The sequence below is a fragment of the Drepanopeziza brunnea genome (genome assembly GCF_022702325.1).
Source record: "Drepanopeziza brunnea f. sp. 'multigermtubi' strain 214-2 chromosome Unknown ctg8, whole genome shotgun sequence".
NCBI lineage: Eukaryota > Fungi > Ascomycota > Leotiomycetes > Helotiales > Drepanopezizaceae > Drepanopeziza > Drepanopeziza brunnea.
The window spans coordinates 2,422,940-2,431,765 of record NW_027094071.1 but is presented as its reverse complement, the minus strand read 5'-3'; positions in this window follow the sequence as shown (position 1 = coordinate 2,431,765).

Here is an 8,826-nt window from a genome sequence, read left to right as displayed (position 1 = left end):
CTTAACGGCGACTTCTCGGACAGTGAAAATTGACTTAAGGAGTAAGTTCTGGATAGCAGGGAGGCACAGCCTCTCTTATGTATGCATTTCTCGCTACCATTGACCACTTTCTTATCGTATATCTTCTTATTAGTACACATCCATATTCAAGCTTCGATACCGACATCGGCCACCTTGACTAGAGCGAGCGAATTTAGTGGAGTTCTGCAGTATTAGACACTGAGATCCTACGCTAACGTGTCACCTCCACAAAGTGGCAGGCGCGGGCCGGTCGGCTGTTAACCTTTATCTATGTTCAAAGTACAGAAAGTCGATACGCTTTCCCTCTAGAGCTCGTTCTATCAGGGCCCGAAAGCTGGGACTTTAAATCCCAATATTACGTGCTCCACAGGCAAATGCAATGCGAACTTCTCAAATTAAATCTGTAAAACCGAAAGAATTTGTATGCAGAAGTGATTTAAACTGGCTAGCCGACCTTGTTAAACTATCAGCCCCGAGCGCTACGTGGTTTAGTTTCTATAGCAATGCTCTGCTTATCACCTCGCCGACATCAATTTCCTTTCGAAAGCAGCTCGCTCTCGTTTTCAGGTCAGAAGTCTTAGGATCTTGGCTGCATTTTAGCGATGCAGGCGGGGCGGACCGATGATCAGATAAAATGGCTGATCAGATAACTCAAATCTGAAAGGATGAAGCGAGCCGCCGATTAAGCAGGAAGCAAGAAAACAAGAGTTTTAGGAATGCGGAGACCCTCGGTACAGCTACTAGCGTTCCTTAGGGATCTTCAAAAGTAGCTAGTAGCGTTCCTTAGGGATCGTCCCAAGTGAGCGGTGCACCATGTAGTTAATTCGCTCTACGTCAATTTGTTGGCTCCTACGGCTACGGACTCACGTAGACCCACGCTGACCTACCTACATTGACTTACGGCAGCCAGGAGAAGAATAGTCTATTTGAAGCCGAAAATTGGTAACTGTCAGAGCCTCGGATTAAGACAATACTTACCCTGGTAGGTCAGTTGCTGGAGCGTCCGGCATTGAGGTAAATCGGTGCAAGATATCGTCCCAACTCCCTTTCTTGGAAGAGGTGGTAGCTTAGCGGTGCTCCTCGCGAATGAGAAGCTCTAGAGGATCCTGTTAAGCTTTTTTGTTGCATTCAAGCCCTACTAACGAAAATAGTCTTTTCATACAGTAAACTCAAAGTCCTGATGCTTACTCGTGCGACCAGTAACAGTACTGTAAGTAGCAGTAGTATGTTCCCATGTCGCAGATCATCCCAAAAATAGAGTCAGATCTAGGCGTAGCCAGCCATACTCTGTACAGAGCGTTGCAACCCCTTTCCCCAGTTTAACTAGATCGACACATGGTGACGTAGTAGGACTTACTGGCCGCACGAGTATTGGAGACAGCCAACGGTGACCAAGACTTTCGAAAATTCTAAGCTTTTGTAAGTCTTCGCGCCAAGAATACCGTTACAAATGGTAAACCCATTGCAAATGGTAAAATCATTACAAATGGTTTTCTCTTGCCCTCTCGGCACGAACATCGTGACAGATACCAATGGTACCGTAGTTGATGGCGGCCACTTTCACCCTCAGGCGGTTACTGCGGCCGAAAGGCCAAAGAAGAATCCAAGAGGGAAATTTCGACTCGCAATGCTTATGCCACGAGCTACTATTGCTAATTCGGCCAACGATAAAAGAAAACACAGCTGAAATCGGGATGAAAGAAATCTTTCTCACTTTTAGCTGAGTGATAACATTATTCATATATTCTACGTGGCTTACTCGTGTATCGTCTATCAGCAAGCAAAGGCGGACCAGTCGGAGTGACTAGCTGATTAGTAGATCTACCTAAGTAACGATGAGCTTAGCTTTATTGCACGTCGCAGCTAGCCCTATAACCTTATAAGCAACTGTTTCTGTCAAATCACCTTCCGTAAAGGTTAAGGTTGATCAGGTCAGTGGACACCGGGCTGATACCGATTTGACACCGGAAAAAAAATTTCATCCGATTACACCGAGTATACACCGTGTATACGAAGTTTGTTATAACCTTAAAATAAACATATTCCGTTTATTACGGAGTAAACGGATCGAGGCCGCCCGTAGGGCCACACCTATCCGAACGTATTCGACAGTTACCGAGAGACAACTTGGGGCAAATTATTTGAAATGCTTTTATGGGGCTTATAAGGAGTTTGCGATATCGCGGGATTGAAGACCCAGCGCTATCTGAAAGAGAGCTTTTCCTCAACGTGGTTTTTATTCTCGATTGGATGGTACTTTGTATATAATTCCTCTACCTAGCTTTCCTCCGGTGTGTTTCCAGTCCTAGCCCAGTCTGTTCTAATGAAAATAGGTTCCCCGAAGGACTCCTACCTAAAACGTACAATCGGCTCCATGGAATCGAAATCACCTGACTGACGTCGTGTGTATAACTTTGAAATTACTGCCAGGGAGCTTCATTCCACAAGGGTGACCCAGGAAGTGGAAGAACAAATTTGGCTCTTGGGATGCGTAATTAGCGAAGAGGCAATTCGGGCTCGCGGTGGCTATCCTACCCTGTTAAATTATAAGAAAGTATGGGATGTGGATACCGAACTGCGAAGTCTCGAGGCCTCCGTGCGAAGTAGAATTTGGGCCCGGCAGGACTTTATACAAACATTCCCAGCCGCGTCTGTAGACTCGTACCCTATAAGCGACGAAGTCCTGCACCTGGCCGGAAACGACATGTTGCTCTCTGAAGTTGGCCGAAGATCAAGCCCCGACAGGATCTGGGACCAATGCCAGGAAATAATTGCCACTACCAGTACCAAAGTGCTCAAAGGTCTGAGAGAGTATGTACAGGCACAGGCGATCAGCATCGGCTGGCAGCAAGACGACCCTGAGGGCTAGGAGGAGCGAAAGCTTATCGAAGAAGACCGTTGACGAGTCCACGAAACTTTCGTTGATCTGGGGTTTCCCCTGGAAATCTTCCAAACTCCGAGTTTTCAATCCCAAAAAGTACTGATGGCCAAAGTCTTCGACTTCTTTCGTTCAATTGATAGGGATAATACTTTGACATCTTTATTACGGCGGTTTCAGCTCTAAGGAACGCGGATGTTTGCACTTGCACTACCCACGGTGGATTGGATACGCAAAGGGTTTAATCGTATGCATTCTTACCAGATACTGAGGTTGACGCTTGCTAATCTCCATATCAGCCAAAACACGAGTTCAGTAGTCCAGATGTAGATTGGAATAGTCTCCTCACCGCGACATGCACGTTATACTTGACTGTTGTTACGCAAGCTTAATTATACCTCCCAGGTCCGATGACAAGCCTGTCAAGCAGAAGAGTCCAATTAGGGAGTATCTTGTCGCCTGGGGCCCGGAATAACAGACGCCATATTACAGAGACTCTTTCACGCATTACTTTGTACGGACATTCAAGGAGCTTGCAGATAAAATGCCTCGATTCTGGGTTGAAGATATTTACGAGTATATGTTACCGAAACTTTCTTCATGCTTGTAATTCAATGCATGCTATTGAGGGCCAAGGTAGCGTCCTATTCCAGGGTAATCTATTAGGATCGAGGCGCATACTACATGACAGTCTCCTCCTCACAGGAGGCAAGCCATCGAATGCTAGCAAGGAAGAGACATTGCAGCCACGATCCGAGCCTTTCACAATACTAGACCCCGACGCCCGCTCACCTTCAGCTTCTCTCCCTCGTCCTAGTTCCTCGGTAGCTACGAAGCGGAGATCTGTGATCCGTCGGATAGTTAGAGGAAGAACTGGATCAGGAGCTTCATACCCCTGTTCTCCTTTGGAGAGGAATGAATCCTAGCTACTTACTCTCTTCCCAGAAGCCCTTGACGATTCCATCAATGCAGCCGTCTCGAGCGTTCGCTGGGACCCGAGTCATTCCCCTCAGTTTGGAGCTCTGGTTCATGCTTGGGAAGAACAGCGCTACGCAGAATCCATCACTGTCCAGGGCTCTCCGTATCCAGTCACGAGAAATATTTACGAAGCTTTACTTTACCTTCGATTCAAAACCGGCAATCGTGTGTTGTGGATCGATGCCATTTGTATCAACATGCAGGACCTGGAAGAACGTCGTCAACAAATTCTCATGATTAGAGAATCCTCTTGCTTATACAGCAAAGTATTGATATGGGTAGGACCGGAAATGATGCGTAGTTCGGAAGCTTTGCAGGAATTTTCACACTTCGAGTCCTCTTTCAGATGCGATCCCCATGTCGGATACTCTATAGACATCCAGGCTCGCCCGAGTCTACTTCAACGGCCTTTTTTGGGGGAAGAGTATGGGCATGGCAGGAGATGCATATGGCTAATGATTTGTCGTTCGCTGTCGCGGGTCATGATTAATGTCGGAGTACACCAGCCATGCAGCGGACAGGAATGGAAGGAACGACGGATAGGAATGGAAGGGACGATAAGGGTAATGGTGGACTTGGCACGTGAGGGTGGCACGTGCGCCCGCGGTCCCCTTAAGGGACCGCCACTACCAGTATAGCAATACCAGACATCAACAACACAACCAATACCCAAACTGATAGTACTATCAAACACCTGTGTACCAACACTGATCAATAGTTGAATAAACCACAGATTCGCAAGGTCCAGAAGAGATAAGATTAAGTCTAAGGAGTTTTCACTAACTTCGCTTTTCATCTTGTGCTAACGATACCTACCACCGGTTTTCGGCTAAGAATCGAGAATCGAACAACCCTTTTATAAGAATCGATTGCGTCTATCACGCGCGAGAAAGATCTAAAAAGCGGACAACTCCTTGCGAGCACGATTCTTACCTTTTTCAGAGAACTGTTTTCTTGGCTGACAAGCTAGCAGATCTACTACACCTTCTCACCTTCAATTACTACGAATTCCCTCCCTCATACACGAATTCGCTGCCAATATGTCCGTCCATTCGACCACACCGAACGTATCAGCTAGACCTGTACTACCAGGACTAAAGTGCTAGATCAACCCTTTCACTTAAGGATATGACTTTGACCCTACTGACCCCGCCCAAGTTATAGACCCCCCTACAATCAATAGCTACATCGCCATGTGTTTAGAAAGCTACAAAGACACGTACAATAGCAAGCAAGGAGAGTCCTTTTTTGAGATCTTCTTACAAGATTTTAATAGATAGACGACTGAGATATAGCAACACGCTCACCGATCGATCTGCCGCCAGCTCCGAAAACACTTCGTGATAAGTAGAGTGTAAGTCAAACCAGCTAAAGGTATCTCTTAAGCATCAATCTTCCACGCTTTAGGCCAAGAAAACGAGCTAGAGCCATAGACTTCTGTCTATAAGGATGCTAAGAACAAGATCATCGCGGAACAAGAGGTCAAAGAGGCTAAGAAAATGGCACTTAAGCAGAAGCAGCACGCTAAGGATAAAGCAATAACGGTACTTACTATTACACCGGCGGCGCCTGCGACTACACTTACACTTGTAATCGAGCTCACAACTGACCTTGCAATCGAACCTATAATCGAGCAAAAGGGACTAGCTACAGGTACCAACCGCACACCATTGGGTGACCCTTCTAACACTCGAGGCCCCGCTGCCTTGCCAACCACACGTCTTTTCCCGACTTCGGTACCAACCCTTAGTAAGGAGATCAATGCTGAATACCAGATCCTCTTACCACTTAACACAACCGTTCCCTTTTACGTCAGATTACTTAAACCACCTCGAGCAGGAACTAGCGACTACGTCAAACAGATTGGTGACCTTTCGAAGGTATACTAAGACATAGAGAAGAAATATAAGGGCGCTGAATACGAAGTCTTTACCGATAAGCTTAAGATTTTCTATGAAAACTGCACACGCCTAGGCATCCCTTAAGGCGATGAAGTGGGCTACGCAATAGCTTTCTCTTTAATGCTTAAGGACGACGCACACTAATACTATATAACTAATATCTACGGCAAAGACATAAAGTTCTAGATAATGACTGCATTCATAAAGTCCAAGTTTAAAGTTCCGGAGTCTGCTTAAAAGTACTTGTCGAAATAGAAATCACTTACACTTCAATCAGTGATGAGTCTTAAAGAGAACGCCGATAAAGATAAGTCGGAGTACCTTACGCTGATAGTCAAGAAGCTCTCTTTCATTCAGCGCAATTTGACCTCCGAATATCATTCCGATAAGGCTTTAAAAGACGTGATTTTGAGCGCCGTACAAGGCGTCCTTGAATATGCGTTTGCTTAGTATAATCCCGCACTTACTACTACCGCCCTTGTTTCTCAGCTACGATCATCGATTGCTACCATTACGACGACCAGACCTTCCACCGCCTACCTTATCGATGCTACCGAGTCAAGAGACTAATACGAAGACGAGGTCTACTACGTGGACCGCCAGTACAGAGGCAGTGGAAGCAATAAAGGCCGTGGCTACAACGGTAGTAGCAATAGAGGCTTCAAAGGCTATACTAGAGGAGGAAATGATCGGATCAGCAATCGCGGCTAAAGTAATCGAAGCAACTACGGAGGTAGTAGCAGAGGAGGAGGAACAACCCGTGCTAATCGCGCTGACAAACGCTGTTTTGTTTGCGGCGAGCTAGGTCACTTTTCTACATAGCATAATGGCGAAGAGCGTAAGAAATCTTACGATAACTAGAAACGCTAAGCTTAATACTATACGGAGGACGTAAGACCTAAAGAGTATACTCACTACCTCGTATAAGTTAAAGGAGTACAAGGCTTCGACTAGCAACTCTAGATCACTCTTGATTAACAATCAGCGGCCGCAACTTAATTCTTTACTAAATTAAAAACTATTGACGGCCAACACTTGATGGTAGCGTTGCTCGAAAATGCAACCTATCACACCTTTACTTCTATCGACCTATTCAAGCCACCTTCGAATATCGTTCCTTTAAAGCACTTTTTACTCGACCGATACTCGGCTTGTAAATTCTAAAGGTTTATCCCCGATTCTAAAGCAGCAAACCTTTCCACTGCAAAAGAGCAACAAATTAAAGCTTTGAGCAAGCTCCTCCCTTTTCGAATCAACCGAGGAACGGCCGATAAGAATACTATTAAGTTCGGAGGCAATACTATACGTATTACAGGCTCTATAATAGTAAATACCCCCTTTGGACCAATCGAATTCCACATTATTAGTATAGGGACCCCTTTCCTCATCTCACTCGAAGATATAGACCGACTCTAGGTCTACTACAACAATCTTAACAATATGCTCGTCCAAGGCAATAAGCGTATTCTAATAATTCGTAAATAAGGCCACCCATTCCTTATGCTACAACCTAAAGACGCTTTTGCGGACGCGCACCTTACGGAACAAGAACTACGCTAGTTATACCGCAGATTCGGCTACTTATCTGTTCCACGCTTGCAAAAGGTTCTTAACCTTAGCGGTCACGATAATGTCGACCTCGATACCTTAAAGAAGATCGAGAGGTTCTGCTATCAATGTCAAATGCATAGTATAGCCTTGAGCCGATATAAGTTCACTTTAAAAGATGACCTAAAGTTCAATTACTCTATCATTGTGGACGTAATGCACTTAAACGGCAGACCAGTATTACACGTCGTCGACTCAGCGATTACCTTTCAAGCTAGGCGCTTCTTAAAAGACATATCGGCTATCACTACTTAGAACGCGCTCAAGGAATGCTAGATTAATAGCTACCTCGGTCCCCCCGACCTGATTATTCACGACTTAAGAACGAACTTTGCAGCAGCTAAGTTCCGCGGTCTAGCTAAGATGATATCTATCGATATCAGTGAGATGCCTACGGAGGCCCACAATAGCGTAAGAAAGGTAGAAAGATACCACTAACCTTTACGACGGGCTTACGAGATCATCTCGGAAGAGATGCAAGACTTAAGAGTGACTAAAGAACAGATCTTGCAGATAGCAATCAAAGCCGTTAACGATACCGCCGGGCTAGCAGGCTTAATACTTACTCTCTTCGTATTTGATGCTTACCCCCGTATGACTCACTTGGACCTACCAGCCCTTTTTATTACTATTAGAGCAGAAGCTATTAAGAAGGCTATGTCAGAAGTAAGAAGATTGCAAGCTGTACGGCAAGTGGCAGACGCTCTAAATATGCGCAATGGCCCTTCTACGATTGAGACGCTGGCTCTCCCCTTGCAAAGCCAGGTAAGAGTATAAAAAGAAAAGAAAAGGGACCAGCGCGCGCAATGGACCGGCCCTTACACCTTTATTGCAATAGAAAGCCATACGTGCACGGTCTAAGTTAACAACAAAGCAGTTCAATTCAGAGCTACGATGGTCAAGCTATATTACCAAGAAAATACTGCCCAAGAAAAGCGTCCCGAAGAGGAAGGACCACTAGTAGACCAAGTAGAGGAGGCGCCACGTCGAAGTAGCAGAAACAGACGACCTCCAAAGCGTTACTGCACGGAAGCTAAGGAGCTAGCGCAATTTCTTACCGCTTTAAGTGACACCTTCTTGACTCGGAAAAAGCAAACAGACTGAGAGCTAGCTACGAAGCTACGGGCCGAAGGTGTGATTACCATTCTTAGCGAGATTTTCGAAGACTCATAGCAGCGTGAGATCGAAAGTTTGATTGCACAAGGCGTATTTGAATTCATCTTATACGACCTTATAAAACACGCAGGAGAGCGTATTTTTGGCTCTCGCCTTGTCAACGAGCTCAAAGGCAAGGAAACAGCGACCCTATTCGAGAAGTCACGGCTCGTTATACAGGCTTTCGCCGACGAAGGGAAGGGAGTGATTCTTACTTAATCCTTTGCTATACAACGCTCGAGCCAACGCTTTATTACGGCACTTGCGCCGGCACTCTTACTACTA